We start from the raw sequence: 26884 nt of genomic DNA, 5'->3' as shown, positions 1-26884 counted from the left end.
CCTGAAAACACGGTTTCTAAACTACAAATTTGGTCAAATAGCAAGTTTGGTCATGGTCTTAGACCCTCATCCTAATGTAGTTGAGTACCACCAGGATGCTTCAATGGCAAAATGGAAATTTAAAAACATTGCTTTAGAAGAGGCAAAGAAAACTGAACACCAAGAAACCCAGATGTGTCCTTAACAACAAAAGCTTCTGAAGAGGCTCTGACCATGTTAGCACTGCCAAAAAACTGTTAAAAGGCCCCTCAGCAGGTCACGTAGCAAATTTTGGTTATAAGCTGGAAGTTGTTAGGTTCCCGAGGGAGCGTTAAGCAACAGGATGTTTTTCAAAATGGTTCAATAAAAGCCGAGATAGAAATAGTTCAGTGCCGCGAACCCTTGATTTCAGGAGGCGAGCGTCACCGCCAACACAGACACTCTTTCCACTTGCCACTGTTCAGGAAGAGGCGCTATTTTCTGCAGCCCTTTAGAAAATAGCCCTTCTTCTACACAACCACAATCTCTCTCTATCTTGGAGGTAATACACGGTGGGTGCGAAGGCTAAAAGAAAGTCGAGACGAGTCGTGCCTTGATGCACATCAAGGCACGACTCGTGTTCCCGTGTGCCTAGCGCTCGAGGTTTTGTAACCTCGTTTCAGAGAGGGGGTGAAGCGAAAGGCAGCATGAAGTGTTCGCTCGTCGTGGGTGGATCTTTTCATCACGCCCGTATTGCAGCAGCAAGTTTTAGTGGACATCTAGTGAGATATGCTCATCTTTGCCTGTGCATGAGTGATACCACGCTTCTTAATTTATTTATGCAAAAGCATTATTTGACCCATGAGGCATCAAATTCGGCACGATCAAGCAAAGGTACCAAGAATGGCCAACGCTGCAAAGAATAAAACGTCAAAAAATTCTCGGATTGACGTCACATTTCTGAGGTAAGGTTCCTGTAAACAAAGTAATGCCTTTGGAAAAAAATTTGGTACATTTCGGTCTGGGTGAGATTCGAGCCCGGGCCGCATGGGTGCGAGGCGAGCATGCTTCCCCGACACCACGGCTGCTCCACGGTTCTGGCTTACTAAAGGTATGCCTAGTGTGTGTGTGTATGCACACGTCACGTCACAGCCATGTGGCTCACTGAAGGTGTGCCTAGTGTGCGCTTCATTGGGCACAGGACGGCGCAGACAATGGGGAGGAGGTGGCACCACGTTACGAGTGTTTGAAATGAGTGCACGGCTTCCCACGCGTCAATTGCTCTTCAGATTTCAACAGCGCTGTCTCTACTGCGGTGGGCTCTAAGCGTCTACCTCAGCCACAGCTGTGAAACGTTAAGATGATGATGAAGAAGAAGACCTAATCACGACAGACGATCGCATAGCTTGAAATAAAATTCGTTCTGAACCAAAATGATACGAATGTTTCCGGTCTGTGGCCAACGTATATGCAAACACACCCACCAAATCAGCAGAAATAACTTTAATGCATGTCAAAAACATAAATGAAAAACATTTCACTAAAGATTCCGCAATGCTTTCGCAATCCCACACATAAGCAGTCTTAGGTCTTTCCTCAACTACTTAGTAAATGAATCTTTACTGAACCTTTAAAGGCTGATCACACCACGAACCTCACTTTATGCAGTTGTCTAATACATTACAATCACTATCAATGCTTTCACATTTGGGTGAGACTACCACATCGCTTATCTGCTATGCTTTCGGACAAAACAGTCTCTGATCTCACGCTTGAATGACAATAAGGTGCACGAGTGTCAACATGTTCGCAGCAGGCTTCCCGCACTGTCTTACTGCCAGCCACTTCGCCAGCAGCACTGCTTCGGCTGCTAGGCCAAACCAGCGCCACTTTGTCGGCAACCAAAGTTGCAGTTTCGTACCGCTTGACATGGCAGCACCTATGTCCAACAGAATGCGATGTTGGGCTAGTTGGTTCATGCTTGAAATGTGGTACTGGCGCAACAAAACTAATAGGAAAGAAGGGACAGAAAGAGCGCCATTCTGTCCCTTCTTCTTCTGTCCCTATGTTCGATGTTGGGCTAGTTGGTTCATGCTTGAAATGTGGTACTGGCGCCACAAAACTAAGAGGAAAGAAGAAGGGATAGAAAGAGCGCCATTCTGTCCCTTCTTCTTCTGTGCCTATGTTTGATGTTGGGCTAGTTGGTTCATGCTTGAAATGTGGTACTGGTGCAACAAAACTAATAGGAAAGAAGAAGGGATAGAAAGAGCGCCATTCTGTCCCTTCTTCTTCTGTGCCTATGTTCGATGTTGGGCTAGTTGGTTCATGCTCGAAATGTGGTACTGGCGCAACAAAACTAATACAAAAGAAGGGACAGAAAGAGTGCCATTCTGTCCCTATGTTCGATGTTAGGCTAGTTGGTTCATGCTCGAAATGTGGTACTGGCGCAACAAAACTAATAGAAAAGAAGGGACAGAAAGAGTGCCATTCTGTCCCTATGTTCGATGTTGGGCTAGTTGGTTCATGCTTGAAATGTGGTACTGGCACAACAAAACTAATAGAAAAGAAGGGACAGAAAGAGTGCCATTCTGTCCCTATGTTCGATGTTGGGCTAGTTGGTTCATGCTCGAAATGTGGTACTGGCGCAACAAAACTAATAGGAAAGAATAAGGGACAGAAAGAGTGCCATTCTGTCCCGATGTTCGATGTTGGGCTAGTTGGTTCATGCTTGAAATGTGGTACTGGCACAACAAAACTAATAGGAAAGAAGAAGGGACAGAAAGAGCGCCATTCTGTCCCTTCTTCTGTCCCTATGTTCGATGTTGGACTAGTTGGTTCATGCTTGAAATGTGGTACTGGCGCAACAAAACTAATAGGAAAGAAGAAGGGACAGAAAGAGCGCCATTCTGTCCCTTCTTCTTCTGTCCGTATGTTCAATGTTGGGCTAGTCCCTTCTTCTTCTGTCCCTATGTTCGATGTTGGGCTAGTTGGTTCATGCTTGAAATGTGGTACTGGCGCAACAAAACTAATAGGAAAGAATAAGGGACAGAAAGAGTGCCATTCTGTCCCGATGTTCGATGTTGGGCTAGTTGGTTCATGCTTGAAATGTGGTACTGGCGCAACAAAACTAATAGGAAAGAAGAAGGGACAGAAAGAGCGCCATTCTGTCCCTTCTTCTTCTGTCCCTATGTTCAATGTTGGGCTAGTCCCTTCTTCTTCTGTCCCTATGTTCGATGTTGGGCTAGTTGGTTCATGCTTGAAATGTGGTACTGGCGCAACAAAACTAATAGGAAAGAAGAAGGGACAGAAAGAGTGCCATTCTGTCCCTATGTTCGAAGTTGGGCTAGTTGGTTCATGCTTGAAATGTGGTACTGGCGCAACAAAACTAATAGGAAAGAAGAAGGGACAGAAAGAGCGCCATTCTGTCCCTTCTTCCGTCCCTATGTTCGATGTTGCGCTAGTTGGTTCATGCTTGAAATGTGGTACTGGCGCAACAAAACTAATAGGAAATAAGAAGGGACAGATAGAGCGCCATTCTGTTCCTTCTTCTGTCCCTATGTTCGATGTTGGGCTAGTTGGTTCATGCTTGAAATGTACTGGCGCAACAAAACTAAGAGGAAAGAAGAAGGGACAGAAAGAGCACCGTTCTGTTCCTTCTTCTTCTGTCCATATGTTCGATGTTGGGCTAGTTGATTCATGCTTGAAATGTGGTACTGGCGCAACAAAACTAAGAGGAAAGAAGAAGGGACAGAAAGAGCACCATTCTGTTCCTTCCTCTGTCCCTATGTTTGATGTTGGGCTAGTTGGTTCACGCTTGAAATGTGGTAATGGCGCAACAAAACTAAGAGGAAAGGTGAAGGGATAGAAAAACTGCCATTCTGTCCCTTCTTCTTCTGTGCCTATGTTCGATGTTGGGCTAGTTGGATCATGCTTGAAATGTGGCACTGGCACAACAAAACTAATAGGAAAGAAGAAGGGACAGAAAGAGCGCCATTCTGTTCCTTCTTCTGTCCCTATGTTCGATGTTGGGCTAGTTGGTTCATGCTTGAAATGTGGTACTGGCGCAACAAAACTAATAGGAAAGAAGGGACAGAAAGAGCGCCATTCTGTCCCTTCTTCTTCTGTCCCTATGTTCGATGTTGGGCTAGTTGGTTCATGCTTGAAATGTGGTACTGGCGCAACAAAACTAAGAGGAAAGAAGAAGGGATAGAAAGAGCGCCATTCTGTCCCTTCTTCTTCTGTGCCTATGTTTGATGTTGGGCTAGTTGGTTCATGCTTGAAATGTGGTACTGGTGCAACAAAACTAATAGGAAAGAAGAAGGGACAGAAAGAGCGCCATTCTGTCCCTTCTTCTTCTGTCCCTATGTTCGATGTTGGGCTAGTTGGTTCATGCTTGAAATGTGGTACTGGCGCAACAAAACTAAGAGGAAGGAAGAAGGGATAGAAAGAGCGCCATTCTGTCCCTTCTTCTTCTGTGCCTAAGTTTGATGTTGGGCTAGTTGGTTCATGCTTGAAATGTGGTACTGGCGCAACAAAACTAATAGAAAAGAAGGGACAGAAAGAGTGCCATTCTGTCCCTATGTTCGATGTTGGGCTAGTTGGTTCATGCTCGAAATGTGGTACAGGCGCAACAAAACTAATAGAAAAGAAGGGACAGAAAGAGTGCCATTCTGTCCCTATGTTCGATGTTAGGCTAGTTGGTTCATGCTCGAAATGTGGTACTGGCGCAACAAAACTAATAGAAAAGAAGGGACAGAAAGAGTGCCATTCTGTCCCTAGGTTCGATGTTGGGCTAGTTGGTTCATGCTTGAAATGTGGTACTGGCGCAACAAAACTAATAGAAAAGAAGGGACAGAAAGAGTGCCATTCTGTCCCTATGTTCGATGTTGGGCTAGTTGGTTCATGCTCGAAATGTGGTACTGGCGCAACAAAACTAATAGGAAAGAATAAGGGACAGAAAGAGTGCCATTCTGTCCCGATGTTCGATGTTGGGCTAGTTGGTTCATGCTTGAAATGTGGTACTGGCGCAACAAAACTAATAGGAAAGAAGAAGGGACAGAAAGAGCGCCATTCTGTCCCTTCTTCTGTCCCTATGTTCGATGTTGGGCTAGTTGGTTCATGCTTGAAATGTGGTACTGGTGCAACAAAACTAATAGGAAAGAAGAACAGAAAGAGCGCCATTCTGTCCCTTCTTCTGTCCCTATGTTCAATGTTGGGCTAGTCCCTTCTTCTTCTGTCCCTATGTTCGATGTTGGGCTAGTTGGTTCATGCTTGAAATGTGGTACTGGCGCAACAAAACTAATAGAAAAGAAGGGACAGAAAGAGTGCCATTCTGTCCCTATGTTCGATGTTGGGCTAGTTGGTTCATGCTCGAAATGTGGTACTGGCGCAACAAAACTAATAGGAAAGAATAAGGGACAGAAAGAGTGCCATTCTGTCCCGATGTTCGATGTTGGGCTAGTTGGTTCATGCTTGAAATGTGGTACTGGCGCAACAAAACTAATAGGAAAGAAGAAGGGACAGAAAGAGCGCCATTCTGTCCCTTCTTCTGTCCCTATGTTCGATGTTGGGCTAGTTGGTTCATGCTTGAAATGTGGTACTGGTGCAACAAAACTAATAGGAAAGAAGAACAGAAAGAGCGCCATTCTGTCCCTTCTTCTGTCCCTATGTTCAATGTTGGGCTAGTCCCTTCTTCTTCTGTCCCTATGTTCGATGTTGGGCTAGTTGGTTCATGCTTGAAATGTGGTACTGGCGCAACAAAACTAATAGGAAAGAAGAAGGGACAGAAAGAGTGCCATTCTGTCCCTATGTTCGAAGTTGGGCTAGTTGGTTCATGCTTGAAATGTGGTACTGGCGCAACAAAACTAATAGGAAAGAAGAAGGGACAGAAAGAGCGCCATTCTGTCCCTTCTTCCGTCCCTATGTTCGATGTTGCGCTAGTTGGTTCATGCTTGAAATGTGGTACTGGCGCAACAAAACTAATAGGAAATAAGAAGGGACAGATAGAGCGCCATTCTGTTCCTTCTTCTGTCCCTATGTTCGATGTTGGGCTAGTTGGTTCATGCTTGAAATGTGGTACTGGCGCAACAAAACTAAGAGGAAAGAAGAAGGGACAGAAAGAGCACCGTTCTGTTCCTTCTTCTTCTGTCCATATGTTCGATGTTGGGCTAGTTGATTCATGCTTGAAATGTGGTACTGGCGCAACAAAACTAAGAGGAAAGAAGAAGGGACAGAAAGAGCACCATTCTGTTCCTTCCTCTGTCCCTATGTTTGATGTTGGGCTAGTTGGTTCACGCTTGAAATGTGGTAATGGCGCAACAAAACTAAGAGGAAAGGTGAAGGGATAGAAAAACTGCCATTCTGTCCCTTCTTCTTCTGTGCCTATGTTCGATGTTGGGCTAGTTGGATCATGCTTGAAATGTGGCACTGGCACAACAAAACTAATAGGAAAGAAGAAGGGACAGAAAGAGCGCCATTCTGTTCCTTCTTCTGTCCCTATGTTCGATGTTGGGCTAGTTGGTTCATGCTTGAAATGTGGTACTGGCGCAACAAAACTAATAGGAAAGAAGGCACAGAAAAAGCGCCATTCTGTTCCTTCTTCTTCTGTCCTTATGTTCGATGTTGGGCTAGCTGGTTCATGCTTGAAATGTGGTAGTGGTGCAACAAAACTAAGAGGAAAGAAGAAGGGACAGAAAGAGCGCCATTCTGTTGCTTCTTCTTCTGTCCATATGTTCGATGTTGGGCTAGTTGATTCATGCTTGAAATGTGGTACTGGCGCAACAAAACTAAGAGGAAAGAAGAAGGGACAGAAAGAGCACCATTCTGTTCCTTCCTCTGTCCCTATGTTTGATGTTGGGCTAGTTGGTTCACGCTTGAAATGTGGTAATGGCGCAACAAAACTAAAAGGAAAGGTGAAGGGATAGAAAAACTGCCATTCTGTCCCTTCTTCTTCTGTGCCTATGTTCGATGTTGGGCTAGTTGGTTCATGCTTGAAATGTGGTACTGGCGCAACAAAACTAAGAGGAAAGAAGAAGGGACAGAAAGAGCGCCATTCTGTTCCTTCTTCTTCTGTGCCTATGTTCGATGTTGGCCTAGTTGGTTCATGCTTGAAATGTGGTACTGGCGCAACAAAACTAATAGGAAAGAAAAAGGGACAGAAAGAGCGCCATTCTGTCGCTTCTTCTTCTGTCCCCATGTTCAAAGCCAGCATGTTTGTGACATCGCACACATGGCTTATGGCCAAAGCCACCTGTAGCATCCAAAATTTCGAGTATTGCAGTTATCTCTGGCGTTAGGCGTAGGTGATGGTGCCGCAGACATTATGCAGGTCCAGATAATTGGGCATTGTGAAAATTGGTCCGCATCTCTATTTGATATTTCTGCTGCCAGAATATATATTGTCAGGCATGTGCTAACAAATATTTGCTTCATTATAGTCAATACTGTTATGGATCCCTCATTTCTGACTTCATTATAGCAGCAGAATAACACAGAAATAAAGCACAATAAAGCATGATAAAAGGATTTTTATATTAAATTTTTTACATCCCATAATTTGTTATACCCGTGTACGTTAATATCCAGGTCCGACAGTATATCAAGAATCACTGCACAAAGAAATACAAATAAACACACAAAATTTTATAATAGAACTTAGACAGCAGATCATTCAGACATATGTAGTGTAATAATAAGCATCAGAATGCATTACATTGAACATACATATTTTGTAGGGGCGTGCGGGCAGTAATCTCTGCAATGCAAACAGTGCAACAAAGTAATAAATTGAATCAAAGGCATTTTTCGAATACTTTTCCAAGAATACTTTTCGGACAATGAACAGTCACTTATACAAGTACAAATATAAAACAGTGAGCAGATCTAAGTTCTCATAATGTTTGAAACTTTCTGTCATTATATTGTATTTTACAAAATATTGTTTATTAAAAGCATAAACAGAGCTCTAGAATAAGACAAACCGCTTGTTCACATACACAGGGCTCTTCGGAAAGTGCAAATGATCGCAGTCAGAGCCAAGAAATCCCGACTCAGCAGCGTAGCCTGCTCCACTATGTAAGTTAACATTTTTAAATACCCTATTGCTTTAGAGTTACTGTGTTATAATTCTCAAGAAATCCTATGACTCGTTTCACAATGCACTTTTCAAAAAAACTTTTATACATAAGATAGTCATAAGACGGTAGATATATAATGCATTCAGATCAACGATCTTGCAAATTTATATCACCCTGCCTTCAACAGTTCTGGATCTAAGTACGAGAGAAATGTGGGATGGAAAATCTTCTACTGATAGGCATAAAAATGTCCTAGTTTGTTTTATGTTTACTCACTTAGCATGCCCGGATGTTCTTGTTCTTTGTAATGTCATTGGCCTTACAATGTTGATAACCTCTGATGAATTGAGTTCTTGATAGTGATAGGCTAGGAGCTTTAATATGCATTCGTTATAGCCAATACCAGGCAGATGCCCATGATGATGGAAATGCTGTCGGAATGTTCAGACAGTGCTGCCAGATTACACCATATCCTTTATCTGGATCTAACCCTTAACTCACAAGAAGGTTAGGATAGATTACTTTCCATAGTTATAATATAATAATAATAATTATCCTTACACCCTTGCAATACAGCATAGACCGCTCATAGCCTAAGCCGCCAGAATACTGAATGTCCGCACTATAACCAAAACATCATTTTTGTAAGGCTGCAGAAGTGCAATACACGTAGACCAAGCTGCCGCGCGTATCTGAAAATAGAAGCACACGACCGGGCTGTTTGCATTCATTTATGAACGTTGACAGGTTTACGCCCAGGCTCCCGCAGTCTTTGTATGAAGCAGACAAAGTAAAACAAAACAAAAAAATGTTACAGGAAGAGGAAAGTAAGTTGGTGACTAAATTTTCAGACCGGCTCGATCATTCTAATTTTCCTCAGCACCGCCATCAACTCCATAGAACTAATGTAGAACGGTGATCAATATTATGGATGCCACACAGTATCTCGTGCTATTTCTCGCGCTAATTCATGAGCGTGCAATAAACATGGCGACTGTGAATCAAGCTGGTGCCATTCGAGTGTTACCCGTGACCTCCCTCTTGTTGTCGAAGTGGTTTCTCCACTTTCCATGAGCCGTACAGTTACTGCGACGTATTGCAGTGATTCAGCACAAAACCTCAGCTTTGGTCGCCGACTCCCAACGACGCATGTGATTAGGCCTATCGTGCGGGAGTGTCAGGTGGCATGCCTTCGCTGGAGGCTTGCCCTTGATATGTTCGTACCCGCAGACGATGAGATAGACATTTGGCATGCGATCGTGCGCACAGGCGGATCTGACAGCCGCTCGTGTAACGCAGAGTTTGGTTTCTCGGACAATCAACTGCTACAACTACTCCTAACGCCTACCAAGTTTCTATGTGCATGTATTGGTAGGAACGGCGGAAGCGGGCATGTGAACATAATGCCTGAAAGCTTTGAACTAAATTTGTAGAACACTGCATAAACTGACAGCAGCCAAGGTAGTGCTCGATCGCTGATGAGCAGTTTAGCAAAGATTTCTCCGTCGCCTAGGCAAACCCCGCGGGCCCGCATCATGCTGCAACCGCTGTTATTTTTTCTTAAAGTTCTTTGTTCGTTTGCTCCATGTCTTCTCCGCATCGTCCTCATTGCTTTGCACTCCCATTGGCTGTGCACCTCGTTGAAAAGCAGGCTCACTATCAAGTTTGTCCGCAGAAACAGCATTAAAACCAGTATTTCGTCTTGCGCGGCTGCACTGTAAACGGTACGTGTATACATGAAGTTCTATGGGAGGGTCATGAGGAGTCGGAAAAGACCGATTTATAGCCGGTTCTGGCCTATAAGCAGTTAAGTAATAAGTGGTCTAAGCTTTAGGTTATAAGGACATTCCACCTCTGCTGCGACGGTATCAGCAACACCAGCCAACACTTCTAGGGCTAATCCTGTGCACATAGAAAAAAAGGGGGAAGATTGTTTAATTGCTCCCCCTCCCCCCCCCCCAAAGGGGTAACCAATGAATTAAAACCTTAATAAGTAGAACACTACACACAGATAAGCTGGAAGATGTGACCACCCTAGTGGCATATTATCTTTTCATTCCCTTTTCCTCATTATGTCTTTAATTGGTTCGTAACAACTTTATTGAGGTCCTGTAGAGCTTTTCCCGACGGGGGGACGTCGAGGCGTTGCCTCGCCACTGCCTCGCGGGCATGCTGGACAGCCCAGAGTTGATCGCCGAGGCTGGGGCTGCGCAAAGCAGCGGCCCACCGCGGAGGAAGGGTTCCGAACTTTGCACCGTGCGGGTTTTCGTTACAGTCCCAGAGCATGTGAGTTAAAGTGGCTATCCCAGTGTGGCAGACCTTGCATATATTTGTAGGGTATTTACCGGGCTAGAGTCTGTGGTATTGTGCCGGGTTAGCGTACGTTAGCGTCTGCAGTTGTCTGAAGGCCACCGCCTACGCCCTGTCCAGCTTGTCGCTGGGCGGAGGGAAGGTTCGGCGGGCCAGGCAGAGGGCCTTGGTAATTTCGTTGTAGCTTGCCAAGCAGTCTTTAGTGCTAGTGAGCTCGCGCGCCTTGGCGTGTCATCTCGTTTCAGTTGCGATGCATGTCCGATACTTCTCCCATGTGCGCTGGGAACCACTGGATTCTGGCTTGAAATTGTACCTCCCACTGGACATGGCGCTTGCTCAGGACTCGGGCAGCTGTCCATGAGATCCATCCTTTGGTGAAGTTTCTGACCGCTTGTCGTGAGTCGCAGAGAACCGTCGTGCACGTCTGATCCGTGAGGGCGAGTGCCACCGCCGAAGCTCTGCGTGTGCCCACGCTACACTTGCAGATATGCGCGTTGTGCCTTTCGAATTTTGCTCTATGCTTTCTCCGGCTTCGTTGTCTATTGCCTACACATATTCATAACTTCAAATAGGCAGCACTATATTTGGAGATTACCAATACACTGAAGTGAGGCATCTAATTACCAGAATTTATTATGACCTTGGTATATTATCGCAAATTCAGTTTTTTGCAGGCATATCAAAGCAAATCAACCTTTATTTCAACATACAACTGATGTTGAGGTACGTAGACAAAAAGAAAGCAAGACATGACATGGTCCATGGCTCCCCCCCCCCATTTTACAGGCAGCAACACAGCAACAAAGGATGAACACAGCTTAACACAAGAGAATAGAAAAAGAAAAGGCTTTCCACACTAATAACTCTGAGAAGATTGGGATTACTAGGAGGAAGTATTAGAAAAATGTAAAACATACAAAATGAGTAATTCTCAGAAATACAGCTAGTCATCAATACCATTACAAAAATCTCATGAAATAGTCACAAAAATGCAGCACTATATACTTAAATTTTATAGGACACAATATATAGAATAGTATTTCATACAGCAGCATAGTATACAGAAAGAATCACTATACAATAAATGGATGAGGAATCATTATACAGGATGGATGAGCATTTATTTGTTTTGCCTTAACAGGAAGCAACATCACATGAACATGGCCACTGTAATGCACCGCACTCTCATTGCTAAAAATGCCCCAGCAACTGCCTAGATCAGGTAGTAACATCATGCGAAAGGGCTTGGCAGTCCCACATTTAAAGGGGCCCTGAAATGCACTATGGAAAACTTGTTGATGGCACTGATGGTGATTTTGTGTACTTCACAGACAGAGTGATGCTATTATCATTGGTTAAAAATGTAATGTGCAATTTACATTTGCACAATATTGCGAGTACAGTAGAACCTCGTTAATACGCCCTTGTTTTGTACAATTTCCCGAAGCCAACGTCCACAAGTAAGAACACAAAAAATGACCCGATACATTTATGGTTGCTTTTTACCAATTAAAGGGTTCCTCAAACGATTTGGACAAATTCTGTAGGCACGTAGGGTACGGCTACAGTAAAACATTTGGGCCACAATTTAAGTGAAGCATCCCGTATTTAGAGAGCCACGGATGATTACAAGTTACCCTCCTCCCTAGCCATGCTTTTTCTCTTCAACATGTTTGCCGGGAAATTGGGGCTAAGCTCCGCCTTCATTGGTTCTGCATTATGATGCGACGTCGTGATGTCTGCTTTCAGTGACTTGGAGCCAGCATGCAAATCCTCTCCAACCTAAACGCTAGCTGGCAGGCCCGTCGAACCCCAGCGAGAGCTATCCAAGCAGTGTGCGTTGTGAGCGTTTTGTTAAAGTAGCGAGCATGTCCAGTATTTTGGTAAACGCAGGTGAGCTGAGTATTTTGACGGATGGGCAGAGGCGTAAACGTGAGTGACCTGCGTGGTGCAGCCACCTGGTGGTGCAGTGCTCAACCTGCCAAACACAGAGCTAATGTCGCTGTAACCAAGTGTAAAACATTTTAAACATTTAAAAAGACTTGCTCACAATTATGCTGCGGCCGATAATTTATACCAGCAGCAAAGTAGAGCATGCTATGTCAACCTGCGATAGGCTGTCGCAGCTTGACACAACCAATGATTTGCAGCCCAAAATGCAACAAGGGCAATTCATAGTCGTTGCGAAAAGAAACCTCGAGACCAACACGGAGCAAGCTGTAACACACGCAGACAACACTTGCTGTCTGCCGGAAATACTTCAGTACAGTGAGAAATTGTCGTGTATTCTCTTTCTGTTAGTTCTTTTTATAGAAACAAGTTAACCAACATTCCAACTATCACGAACAACATCTGTACAGCATAAAGCTGAAAAAATTATCAATGACGAAAAGTGAGTAGTCAATCCGGATAGCTTGCTCGTTACGTAGATAGTGACAGGGCGTTTGAAAGCTCAGGAAAGCAGCACCGCTGCAATCGGCAGCAATGCAGATTTTTTAATCTTATAATAAAAGGTGTGCGAATATTTCAAAATTTTGTATATTGAATCAAACACTGTCCTATTTAATATGGTCTTCGAATTGAAGAGTCATTATTCGTAAATACGAATACAGTAAAATCTCGTTACTACGAACACCACATTAACGAACTTTTCAGATTTATGATTTTTTTTAAATCCCCGCCACAATGCCTATATTTTCAATGTAAAAAACTTTCAGTACTACGAATTTTAGATTACCGAATATTTCAGAATAACGTACGTAATTTAATCCCGTAATCAAGATGCTTCATTATTACGAAGTTCCGTTGAAGTTTCGGTACCGAATCACTGAGACTTACACCTATCATCATCATCCGCAGCAGCAGCAGCAGCAGCCACGCGCTGGGGAACCCATTTCAACGGGTACAGCCCCAGCAGCATCGGCATCAGCGTGAGCGTCGCGTATGTTCATGTTCCTACTACGTCGTAGGCCTAGCGTCACCACGTTGGTAGCGATCGGCAGGAGTTTCGAAGTTATCGGTGCTGTGATTGTGTTGTGTGGTTGCTTAGCTGACAATGAGTTCTGCTGGCCCCCGCATTAAAAAGAAGCGACGTTAGTTTACACTTCAAGAAAAAGTGGACATTTTGACGCAGCTGAATGCTGGTAGAAAGCAAGTGAACTTGTGCAGGAAGCGTGATATTCCCCCGTCAACAATGGCAACGATGCTCAAGGATCGGGAAAAGATCATGAAATTGCATCGAGAGTCACAGCTGGCTCCCTCAAGAAAACGGTTGCAGCTTGGAAACTACCAGAACGTCGACGACGCCGTCCTCACGTGGTTTAAGGATGCCAGACAAAACGATGTGCCCTTTTCAGGCCCGATTATTCAAGAGAAGGCGCTACAGTTCGCGGCCGCTTCTGACATCTGTGGTTTCAATGCAAGTGCCGGATGGCTTTACCGCTTCCGGCAAAGGAATGGCATTACGTGGCAAGTTGCTTGTGACGAAGAAAAGGCAGCAGATGCCGAGAGTGCGGTTGCCTGGCGGAACGAGCGCTTTCAAGAGATCGTCAAGTCTTTCTCTCCAGACGTTTTCAATGGAGATGAAATGGCGTTCTTTTATCAGTTGTTGCCTGATAAAACAATGAACTTCAAAGGTGACGAGTGCAAGGGCAGAAAGAAATCGTGTCTCCGCGTATCGGTTCTGTTCTGCTGCAACTCCACCGGCATGGAAAAACTCAAGCCGCTAGTTATTGGAAAGTCTGCCAAGCCACGTTGCTTGAAAAACGTCTCGTTGCCTTGCGACTACAGAGCCAACAAAAAAGCGTGGATGACGCGAGAATTGTTCACTCAGTGGCTGCTGCAGCTCGACGACACAATGAAGAAGAAAGACAGAAAAATTCTCCTCACTGTTGACAATTGCTCAGCGCATATTGTGAACGTGCGATTGACCAATGTAAAGCTTGAATTTATGCCCCCCAATTGCACTTCTTTGCTCCAACCTTTGGACCAGGGCATCATCAGATGCGTGAAGACCGAATTTCGGAAGCGTCTTGTGCAGCGCCTCCTGATCAATATTCGACTGAAGCTGCCCACACAGTAAACATACGTCAAGCTGCAGAAATGCTGACATGGTCGTGGCGGAACGTGAAGGCAAGCACAATCAGCAACTGCTGGCGAAAGTTTAAAGGCTTTACCTACGCCACAAGATTGCGACTGCGAGGACACACAGGAACTCAACCCAGAGCTTTGGGATGAGCTTACCGAGAAGCTCCCCGTCGACACCGCGGTGACCTTCGACGGTTACACTGACAGCGACAGCACGGCGGCTACATCCACGGCGCTCACCAATGAGGACATCACGAATAAAGTGCTAGAGCAAGACGATTGCAGTAGTGACGAAGACGATGCCGACACTGAATCAACACACAAAGAAAAACAAAGTGTTTCCAGCTCAGATGTTTTAGTTTTTCTAGAAAAGACGCGATCATTCCTCGGGTGCTGTAAAGATGTCCACGATGACGTTCAGAGGAAGGTCGAGGATGTAGAGGCGTTCGTCCTGCAGCGCGTGCTGTCTACTCGGCAGAAGAAGATTACAGACTTCTTCAAGCAATAAATTGTAGTTAAACTGTGCTCAGCGTGCTCGTTTATTATTTACGTACGTTACGCGCATCTGCTGCAAAGGTAAGTAATTTTCGTTCTTGTGTTACTTTACCAACATGGAAATATTGATTTTTCAGTACTACGATAATTCAAATTAACGAATTAAATTTGGCGGTCCCGCGAAGTTCGTTGTAATGAGATTTTACTGTATCTCTAATAGTTTGATATTTCAAAATGTCAACCATGCGCAATCAAACGTAAAATTGGTGCACAAGTACAATATTTTCATCCCTGCGAGCATAACATATGTACAATACTTGAGAACCTATGTAGTGCAACAGGCTACATAAGCTACAGGGATCTTTCTTACTTTTCCAAAGTCCTGTATATGCGAGCAAACTGCTTAATTGTTTCTCCATTCGTGCACTTCGATAAACAACACTTGATAATTCGCAATGTCATGACAAAGATGCTAAGCGTACGACTATGTACGACTATGTGAATACAGTAGAACCCCGCTGTTACGTTTTTCACGGGACCGTAAAAAAAAAACGTAAGAGCCGGGAAACGCAAGAGCCAGGAAACAGGAAAAATTGAGAAATGGGAGTAGTGTTGAACTGCACACAATATTATTTTAATTCTTACGTGCGACAAAAAGTAGTTTCGCCCGACAGCCGAAGTATCGATTGCGGTGAGCTATACAAAGTAAGAATAGTAGTTTTATCGTCTGTATAAACTTGTAAACATTCGGTTATTAACTAATTAACAAACATAGTGTCAGCGCCCACAGGCAAACATGAAAACATCACACTCGATGAGCGCGGACACGCGCAGTTAAGCGCCGCTGCAGAAGCGAGCGAAGTGACCTTCGTGCTGTTGTCTATCGCTTCAACTGAGCGCCGAGAACACGCAGCAGCACAAAGCCACGAGCCGCCGACGCACCTACACTGCGTAGAATCTACCCCCACGCAGATCGCTTTCAAGATAGGGCCCGCGGGACCGCGCGCGCGCCGCCGCGCAGTATGATGCCAGAGCACAACGCTGCCCACTATCCCCCCCCCCCCTCGCTCCCTCGCTGGTGCCTCGAGCGCAACGGAAGGAGGCGCGCTTCCTATCTGCTTTTCTTTCGCGCGCGAGACGCGGTCGTCGGCTCCCCTCGCACGCTTTCACTCGCACATTCAGCATACGGCCGCGCGGCTTCCCTCGCACGCTTTCACTCGCACATACAGCATACGGCGCGCGGCGACGTATGCTGTATGTGCGAGTGAAAGCGTGCGAGGGGAGCCGACGACTGCGTCTCGCGCGCGAAAGAAAGCATACGGCGCGCGGCGACGGCGTTATCGCCCTTGGACTTTATACGGAACATCTATGAGCCAAAACCAATTTTAGGGCCGCAACGCGTCATGGACATCATCTGTAGATAGCAAAAGCGGATATAAAAGGCCATACTTTTGCTGGCGGAAACCGAAAATACGTAATAAATGTCCCCCCAGCACTTTGGGCGGCCAATGCCATCGTCAAGCAACCAAGCCAAGCGACATGAAAAGTCAAAATGGCCGCTCGGGCCTGCGCGGTGTGGCAGTTCGCAACGTATGATGCGGGAACGGTCCCACAGTTGCGACGTAACAGCGGGGTTACCAATGCATTGGGTTCTATGGGAGCTGTGCCGGGACCGGCCAAAAACGACGTAACAGCCGGGAAAACGCAGCATCCGGGAACGTAACAGCGGGGTTCTACTGTACCATTTTACATCAATTGTGAAAATGGGTGCTTAATATTCAAAAACTATTTCAAAAGAATTCAATATTCCATTCGCTTCTGGCATTAATCGCTTTGTACTGACATGCACACTTTTTCATCCATTTCTCGGGGACTACATTTCCCAGGCTAACAAATTAAAGTTGTCGCTCAGGACAAGACGTACCTGTGTGATGTACCCCTCTTTTTGGGCGAAATAAAGAATTCACCACCACCTGCGTGATACAGAACTTGCACGAACGTTCTCGTTGATTCTATCTGTCGTGTATGTCCTCGCCAAAGCTTGTGTAATCAGATTGAATGCACAACATGAATTGTGTAGTAGTTTCTCGAAACCATATGGGCACCAACGATGACAATGGGACGTTCCACAAGTGATGCATAAAAGCCGACAAGCTCGACCCACTCATCAGATTTCCGTTTGCTGACTGTGCTCGCTGCAACCGTTATGCTTTTAGTGTAGCCTGTTGTTCTGGGCACAGGTTCGACCAACAAGGAGTTAGTTTTGTGATTCACAGTTTTGCTACTGTGTTCTTCATCGTCACCACAATGTGACAGTATTCAATTCGGTCTCAAAAATTGCTATTTACACACCCCTACTTATAATAAAATATGTGCTCTAGGAGAAGCGCTTTAATGTCTCACTTAATGATCAGAAGGACCTGCCCTAACAACTCGGTACATCTGTACAAAATTGTCAAAATCGTTCCAGGGTTCCTTTCATACGTTCCCGGAAATTAAGATCTTTATCCACCAGCGTTCAGTACATTGCCAAAGTGCGAATGTTTTTTCTATCGTCTTTTTTAAATGTGTGAACAAGGTCCTACTGTACTGCAATAAAAGCTATGGCATTACATTTTACAACCATCTCAAGTATCGCACAGCCATTGGCGAGGTGTTGCAATCATGAGTATCGCGCATCTCATGCCGAGCACTTCGGCATGCCAATGGCCGCCTTGCAGAAGCTGTTGCGACAATAAAAGTGATGCCATGGCCTCACAGATTACACAGTGCGCAGCCAGATCAGGAAGGCCATGGGTTCACGATGAACAGGCAGAGCAGGCTTGGAAACCGTGGCGTGCCGACTTCTGCTAACGCCCAGCTGCTATTGGTGTCACCACATGACTTCATGGCACAGTGAAATGTGGCCATTTAGAGCACCTAAAATTCCAGCGGAGGGTTGAGGTTGTTAACTCTCATTTTGCTGGTGTTCAAAATTTTTTTTATGAGAGATAACATGGGTTTGTGTAGGTCGATTTTCATCATTTCTCTTACTCTTTCTTTTATGACATGCTAAGAAATGATCTAGAGAAATATGGTGACCCGGAAAGAGTATTCGAGGGCTCCTTTAGGAGCATAGCACTTGTGCTACCTGATGCAGCAGAACACCCTACAGCACGCTACACGTCTGTAGATTCATAATTCAGACTCTAGTTCAAAATGGCTGTTGACCTACTTACAATATCATGGCGCTGTGTTCTGTTATGTCTGCTCAAGCACTAAGCCCGCACAAAGGCCTTGCAGCAGATGGTGCAATGGTTTTGTCAGTCACCAGTGTGAATGCACAGGCGAAACCTCTTGGTATATTCATGTGAGAAAATTAACCTACTTTACAGTATCATGGTGTTGTGTTTTCTTATGTCTGGTTAAGTTACCAGCACATGCAAATGACTTGGAGCAGACAGTGCAACGGTGTGGTTGGTCACCTGTATGAAAGAGCAGATGTTGCTTCATGTCAGACTTCTGCGAGAATTTCCGAGGGCATGAAGGGCACTTAAAGGGCCTCTCGCCTGTGTGGGTGCGCAGGTGTTGCTTCAAGTTGGACTTGCGCGAGAAGTTATGAAGGCATGAAGGGCATTTAAATGGCTTCTCGTCTGTGTGCATTCGCAGGTGTTCCTTCATGCGGAAGTTACGTGAGAAGCTTTCAAGGCATAAAGGACACTGTTTTGGCTTCTCACCTGTGTGGGTGTGCAGGTGGGCTTTCAGGTGGGACGTTTGTGAGAAGCTCCGAGAGCATGAAGGGCACTGAAATGGCTTCTCACCTGTGTGGGTGCGCATGTGTTCCTTGACCTTGGATTTTTGGGAGAATCGCTGAAGGCATGAAGGGCACTGAAAGGGCTTCTCGCCTGTGTGGGTGTGCAGGTGGACTTTCAGGTGCGTTTTTCGTGAGAAGCTTTGAGGGCACGAAGGGCATTGAAATGGCTTCTCACCAGTGTGGCTGCGCAGATGTTCTTTTAGGTTGGCCGTTTGTGAGAAACTCTTAGGGCACAAAGGGCACTGAAATGGCTTCTCACCCGTGTGAATGCACAGGTGCCTCTTCAGGGTGTCTCTTCTTGAGAAGTTCTGAGGGCACAAATGGCACTTAAACAGACGCTCGCCAGTATGGACCCTGACATGTGCTTCCAAACGAAACACTTTATCAGCCTCATAGCCACGGGGGTGATCTTGTTGGAGGCATTCCTGCTGTGAATTGTCACCGTTGGCTGTTGACGGAGAAATAGAAGGCCTCGATGCTGCACAAATGAGACAAAAGTGCTACTATGAAATGCAAGAAAAGAACACAGATGCTAACATTAATGATGAGCTTTCTTTTTTTTTTATTTGGGAGGTTTTCAGGGTGATTACAAGTATGATGGAAGAAAGGACGCATAGTGGTCCTTTTTGAGTTACTCGATATTTCTGCATCTGAATGCTTAATGACCCTGTTTGTGTCCAGTATAAATTATTTTTCAGAAAGGCAAGAAATTACAGAGTGACAGAATCTGGAGTGTTTGAAAACTTTCACGGATTTCTACAGCCCTCAGAGAACAGTGCCAAAAACCTTCGACCCTACCCTGCTTGCTCTGTGATCCTCAACGAGCACTTGGGATTTGAAGGCCATATTTGGCATTTGCCAAACTTATATTCGCTAGCACGACAAATTTCTCATATGAGACTTCATTAGTGGGTTTATTTTTGATCACATACCGAACTTTGGCAACGTTTTCGCAAGTTGACATTGTAAAGAGCCGGCTAGAACATGCCCTATTTTTCCACGCGGCATATAGCCTGCCAACTCTTACAACCCACACCCCCTTACAGAATAGCCCACAAAGAAAATATGCAATATTCTGCGAGACTAAAAAAATTTGCCAGAGACGCTAAGGAATGCTTACGTGTGTGAATGTGAAAGCATGATAGTCCCTATGGTGAAATGTTATTTCCCGCGCAAGCTCCTGCCTGCGTTCTAACAGCACCTCAGTAAGGCCACACCAAAATTCGCCAAGCATCTCAGCTGCATTCAATTGGACACTAACACTTTCAAATTTTATACTCATTTTATCCACTCATGACATGACACCACCTCTTCCCCATTGACTGCACCGTCACATGCCCAATGACACATGCACTAGGCCAGACCTTTAGTATGACGTGACGTGCAATGATGCACCCACTAGGCATACCTTTGAAAGTTTATTTAACATAAGTAAACAATACAATTAGAAAGTACACACTTTTGGGACCCAACAAATTTGTTAAAGGGTCCCTACCGATTGTTATAAAGGAAAAAGCACTTCAATGACAGCTGTTATTTGATACTCCGAAATCACATAAAACAAAAGCAGCTGAAGTAACTAAAGATAAAGAAAAGCAAAAAGCAAAACAAAAAGAGAAAATACAGTAGCACAGAAATATTTGACACATAAGTAATACATTTTTCTAACAATTTTCTTCCTCACATCATCAAAAAATATCAGCAGAGGGGAAAAAAAAGGAGGATGTGTGCAAGCATGCGCAGTGCTATACATTGTCAAGAAGTGAGTGCTTTAATTGTTTAAGAAATGTGCGCAATGTTCTTAGAGTGGTTAGGTTACTATCAAGTCTATTCCAAATTGAGGTGCCTCTAAACTGCAGTGTGGAGTGACCGTAATTAGTATTTACCTTAGGTAATAAAAAACGAAATCGCGATACGTTCCCAACAGTGCGAAGTGAGGGGCGAAGTGAGACTGTTGTCAAGGCTAGTTTTTCATTGACTATTTGATACATGACGGAGGCGATGTTGTATGTTGCCAAATCGTAAATGTTGAGGATGTTCAGGGTTTTAAATAAATCTTGACTCTTAATATGCGTATTGTGGGGTGCTATAATGCGAACAGCTCTTTTTTGAAGTGTGAAGACCGGTGACAAATGAATTCTGTATGTGCAACCCCAGACTGCTATGCAGTAATTAAGGTGAGAGTGAACAAATGCGTAGTAAAGGTTGATAAGTATCTCGGGAGGGAAATAGTTTCGACATTTAGACAGCACATGCAAGCCATATGAAGCCTTATGAACTACAGAGCGTACATGAAGACGGAATATTAAATAGATATCGATAATAACACCAAGAAATTTTGTCTCACTAGATTGTTTTATAGGATGGTTATTGTAAATGACATCTGAATGAATAGTCGTTTTCTTTTATTCAGAGTGAAATAAGATAAAAAAAGCAGTGGCTTAGCTCGGCTATGCCAGGATATACGTAGCGTTAGCAAAGGTTCAGCTGATTATTCTTAGCTTATTCTTAAGCTTATTCTTTAAGATTATTCTTATGAGTCAAGCTTCTCCGTTCTTCTGCGCTGTTGAGCAGCATTTGCGCTCTCCTTCTCCATGGCTATACCACACTGGCAAACGCCAGTCAGAAGCGCAGCGGCTCCAGTGCAGTGTCAGACGGCGACTGCACAGCGAGCGCGCGCCGGCGCCAGTGCGTCTACCACGGCTACGACGTCACTCCTCTGGAATGCGCAGACCGGCGGCGGTGAGTCGCGCGCGGCGGCGGCGGAGTGCGCGAGAGGTGCCGGCTCCGGTGGCTCCAGTGCGCAAGCCGTGTGACATCACTGATCCTTGCGCATGCGCAGCACGGCTCTTGATGTGCCGCGTGAAACGGGCTTGGCTAGGCCAGTGTAGCTAACGCTACAAAACTGTCTTCGTTGGGTTGAGATGAAGAGCATTCAATGTGCACCAGTGGTGCAAAATTTCTGATTCGGAGTTAAGCTTATTAATTGCATTCCTCCCGATCAGTTATTATAAGGTTAGTATCGTCTGCATAGAGTACAGGGGTAGCACACACAAGCTGCAAAGGTAAGTCATTTATATAGAGTAAAAAAAATAAAGGTCCGAGTATGGACCCCTGGGGAACGCCGAGGTTAATAAGGGTGCTATTAGACTGAAAATCTCCTAGTTGAACAATTTGTCGCTGATCTTCTAGGTAACTGCGAATTAACGTCAAAGGTAGTCCATTAATTCCGTAACGAACTAACTTAATGCTTAATATAAAATGATTTAGAGAATCGAAAGCTTTCGCAAAATCTATGAACAATCCCACCACTAGGTCACCACCGTCTATTGATTTTCTAATTATGTCTGTAAACGTTGAGACTGCAGTTTGAGTGGAAAGGCCTTTTCAAAAACCGAATTGGTGCCGAGAAAGAATGTTGTGTTTGTCCAAATAGTCATTAAGGCGCCTCGCGAATATTTTTTCTGGTATTTTGCTGAAGAACGGTAGCACTGAAATTGGACGGTAGTTTTCTATTTTATGCTTATCCTTAGACTTGGGTGATTCCACGAGAGATCAACACGGGTCCAAAATTTCATATTTTAGATTTCATTCAGTATTTTATATTTTGTGCGCATATCACTCGGTAGTACGAAAGTGAACTTGCCTTCTTTGACAAATGAATACTTTAGGAGAAAAAAAATATCGAAGTTCTTCAGGTTGCAGGCGCCATTTTCATGCACCGGGCATTCTTGCAAATTCACAACAATGTGAAACGCAAAATATTACGGCTACAAAGAATGCATTTTTTTCTGTAAAACGTATACGTAAAGAAGAGTCAGCAAGCGTTGTTTGAGGCTTCTGTGCAAAACGGAAGTGTTTTATAAAAAATTCTTAATTTGCTACACCTCTCGAAATTTTCTATATTTACGAATTTTTATCTACTAAACTAATGCATGTAGCCTTTTGAAATTTGGTGGGCTATGAGACCTTAACCTGTTTAACGATTGTGCTGAATATTGTTGCTGTAGCGCAAATTTCCATTTTTACAGTTTGCCTCAAATGTGAAGTTTTGACGAAAATGAACACTATTTAAAAATCAAAATAAAAAAAAACCCCATCGTTAATTTTTCTCAAAATTTCGTAAACAGCTGTCCACAGACACTGGAAAAAGAACATTAAAAAACATCTTGCATTATTTTCTTTTTAATGACAATATATGTGGTAGAAATGAGAGCTTCGCCGGGATGCAGCAAGGTGCAAAGAAATAGGGACATCGGGGTAAAAAGAACGTCTATTAGCCTCTGACTTGCCTAAACTTGGCCATGATTGCGACAAAAGGGTAATTTTACCCTTATGATTAATACTTATGCATAAAATACCGTTTAGTACAATACACATTCTCTTGAATGTGAGTAAATATACGTCAACAGAGCAAGCTTTACATGGCTCATTTTATTTAACAAGTGTGCGTAGCTTGCAGCGCAGATAATTGCAGGTTGAACGGTGAACTCCCTGTGCATGTACACAAGTAACAAAATTTACAGCAGGTAAAGGTCGCTAAAAACGTTGTACTGGCCATGGCTCCGTCGGCAACGTCATTATACAGTGTAACCTAAGATACGGTAGTTGGGGGGGGGGGGGGGGGGGGGGGGCGATGGCGTTGGTTAGGGCTGATTTAGCTGACAGATAGTGCCACCGGTTGCTCTCTTCTGCCGCCTCTTTAAAAAGGGGGTTGAACAGGTGGGAAGAGACGCGACACTTCCTCTCTCAGAAATTTATGAGTTTTGGGAAACATTACCTGTTCCGCACACTCTTAAAGAAATTGTCTTCTGGGCGAAGCCTCAAGTACAGCGTTTGTGTTTTTATTGAAGTATTGGCAGGCACAGATGAACTATTCCGCGTTAACAGGGAAGGGGGCGGGGGGGGGGGGGGGGTGTTCGCGGAACTAGTTCTTACTCTATGAAACAGCGTATAGCTTCTGCGTGACGGATTCCTTAAACCACTCCTGGATGGTGAGGTGATATTCAAAGTGCTGAGAAGTCTTTATATAAGGGGTGATTCATTGGCACTCTTAATGTAATCTGCTGCATCATTGCCTGCAAGTCCAACATGTGGTGGTATCCACTGAAACTTCAGAATGAAATGCCTATTGCTGAGCTCCTGAGCTAACATCAATGACTATCGGCCGAACTTGCTGCCATACAATGCACAGGATAATTGTTGGAGCACCGCTGACAAATCCGAATGGATGATAGCGAGCTGAGAATGCGTCCTCAGTTTACGAAGCGCTGCAGTAATGGCGGTTCTTTCCGCATTTTCAAATAAGACCAACTGATCCAGAGGGCCATATCACGCAGATCTAATGAAGTGAATCTAATAAAGCTTGCTCTTAAGCGGAAGCTTTAGCTCGGGCCCAACTCTGATGCCGCCTATTTAAATACATGTAAAACGCAGAAACGATTTTCTGAGATAACCACTGGGCCGATTTTACTTAAATTTGTTGCACATGATAGAGAATGGTAAATTCTAGTGACTGTCGGACGCGAAATGTCGATTTCTGGCCTGCATTATTTAACTGTAATTTTTTTTAACTGCATTATTTAACTGTAGGCCGCGGCCACACCGCCAGCAACTTTCAAGGTATTTCGCTTTCTTTACCACTTGTTTGCCACCGCCTACCACGGACCCACTCCCCATTCTTCTACACTCTACCAACTCGTTCAAAATAGACGATTTTTAGAAGAGCATCATCTGAAAGCGCTAACAAAATATGGGCGCGAATAATGGCCCAGCAGCACAATTTACGTCAGAAAGTTAGGCATTCGAGAACTACGTGCTTGCAATCATAATACTAGTTTACCAAAACTGCCCTTTTGTCGCAATCATGGCCAAGTTTAGGCAAGTCAGAGGCTAATAGACGTTCTTTTTACCCCGATGTCCCTATTTCTTTGCACCTTGCTGCATCCCGGCGAAGCTCTCATTTCTACCACATATATTGTCATTAAAAAGAAAATAATGCAAGATGTTTTTTAATGTTCTTTTTCCAGTGTCTGTGGACAGCTGTTTACGAAATTTTGAGAAAAATTAACGATGGGGTTTTTTTAACACGAAAGTGTTTTATGCCGGGGTCCACCAAGACTTCACTGACGTATTTCCGTCACGGAAATACGTCATACGGAAATACGGAATGACGTTCTTACAATGTACACGAACATAATACAAAGAAAGAAACCAGAAGAAAAAGTTCCACAAACATGCAAAGTTTGGAAATCGAACCCACGACCTCTCGGTCCGCGACGATAGATCGCCGAGCGTTTAACCCATTGCGCCACAAACGCATTTGCAGAGAGCTACACAGACGCGCCTTATATATCTAACACTCCTCCGTGTACCCGCGCTCTTGCTCGGGGCGGTGCCGCCGCCTACGAGCAGAAAAGAGAAGTACTGCATTATGACACTAACGCGCACCGACAGTGAACGCTTCGGTGGTCTCAGCACTACGACGCCTCGATGCCAGCATTCGAAGGGACGCTGGCATCAAGAAGCACTACCAACCTAGGTGGCATTCACCGTACTCAGCACAGCGGAGCGTGGCCTCCGCAATTAGCTCTGAAAATGTTTCTGAAGTTGATCGCGGAGGCTGCAATTACGACGCGCTGTACGCGCTGATTTGACTCGGTGACGATTCAGTTACGTGCTTTGTCTTGCGCGTTGTATTAGTGTGTCAGTTACGTGCTTCGTCTTTCGCGTTGTGCTAGCGTGTGCAGCGTAGTGCAGCTTCCATATGCACAATGGTTGCTCATGGTCATCGACGTTGGTAGTCATGATGGAGGAGACGTGCCACCAGGCGTCAGCGTGGGTGCATCAACGCCTAAGGGCGCTTTAGCCACAAAACACCAATAGACATTATATATCAATGTGCAATAAACATTACACTACTTCTGTGAAGACACGTTTCACTTTCGTGTTCTATACCGATTCCTATATAAGAGGGATCAACCACATTTTTTATTTTGATTTTTAAATAGTGTTCATTTTCGTCAAAACTTCACATTTGAGGCAAACTGTAAAAATGGAAATTTGTGCTACAGCAACAATATTCAGCACAATCGTTAAACAGGTTAAGGTCTCATAGCCCACCAAATTTCAAAAGGCTACATGCATTAGTTTAGTAGATAAAAATTCGTAAATATAGAAAATTTCGAGAGGTGTAGCAAATTAAGAATTTTTTATACAACACTTCCGTTTAGCACAGAAGCCTCAAACAACGCTTGCTGACTCTTCTTTACGTATACGTTTTACAGAAAAAAATGCATTCTTTGTAGCCGTAATATGTTGCGTTTCACATTGTTGTGAATTTGCAAGAATGCCCGGTGCATGAAAATGGCGCCTGCAACCTGAAGAACTTCGATATTTTTTTCTCCTAAAGTATCCATTTGTCAAAGTAGGCAAGTTCACTTTCGTACTACCGAGTGATATGCGCACAAAATGTAAAATATTGAATGAAATCTAAAATATGAAATTTTGGACCCGTGTTGATCCCTCGTGGAATCACCCACTTGTGAAGTGGCAACACCTTGGCAATTTTCATCCGTGCTGGAAACACACCCGTGACAAATATAGTATTGACTATATGCGCGATAACTGGGGACACAATATCTGTTACAAGTTTAACGACATGCGCAGAAACATTGTCAATTCCAGAGGCTGTGTTTCGCAAGCTCGAAATACCTGAAGCCACCTCAAACTTATCTGTAGGGTAAAGGTAAAAAGAAGCATTTGCACGTGGAATGTACGTTGCATCAAAATCTTTATCCGTTGAGTTAATCTGGGACGAAAAATAGGCACTAAAAGCATTACAGATACTTTAGGGTGTGGTGTACGTCGCGTCATAAATTATTTTTTCTGGGGGATGTTGCTTTACGTCTCGTCCGAGAAACTGGTTGAGAAGGCTCCAGTTCTTTTTTGAATCCTTCCCGTTCTGTTGAATGCGGTTGCTAAACTAAATTTTCTTTGCTGCATAAAGGGTTCTATTGAGAGTTTGTGAATACCTAGAGTGTCTTTCTTTCAAGGAAGTGTTATACGGTTGCCTTTTCAATTTTCTATACATGTTATATTTTGTTTTAATTGAAAACAAGAGCGCGCCCGTTACCCAAGGATCTCGCGGAATTTTATGTCTATTGTG

At 44.3% G+C, this 26884-nt stretch overlaps 4 protein-coding genes across 10 annotated transcripts in view; 1 reads left to right on the top strand and 3 right to left on the bottom strand.

The window, feature by feature from the left end:
- Positions 1 to 12545, bottom strand: part of LOC125945267 (uncharacterized) — a 329028-nt gene extending 316483 nt beyond the window's left edge. The window contains exon 1 of the mRNA XM_049666965.1: positions 9099 to 12545. The gene's annotated coding sequence lies outside the window, so the exon portion shown is untranslated. The remainder of the gene's footprint in view (positions 1 to 9098) is intronic.
- Positions 1 to 26884, bottom strand: part of LOC119453871 (zinc finger protein 675-like) — a 2199134-nt gene that overhangs the window by 1096383 nt on the left and 1075867 nt on the right. The gene's annotated exons all lie outside the window — the stretch shown is intronic.
- The window catches only part of LOC119454549 (gastrula zinc finger protein XlCGF57.1-like), a 1708166-nt gene that overhangs the window by 969296 nt on the left and 711986 nt on the right, over positions 1 to 26884 (bottom strand). The window lies entirely within an intron of this gene.
- The window catches only part of LOC119453877 (gastrula zinc finger protein XlCGF8.2DB), a 439553-nt gene that overhangs the window by 261818 nt on the left and 150851 nt on the right, over positions 1 to 26884 (top strand). The window lies entirely within an intron of this gene.

Source organism: Dermacentor silvarum, chromosome 5, assembly GCF_013339745.2.
Source record: "Dermacentor silvarum isolate Dsil-2018 chromosome 5, BIME_Dsil_1.4, whole genome shotgun sequence".
Lineage (NCBI taxonomy): Eukaryota > Metazoa > Arthropoda > Arachnida > Ixodida > Ixodidae > Dermacentor > Dermacentor silvarum.
This window is presented reverse-complemented; position numbering and strand designations above follow the sequence as displayed.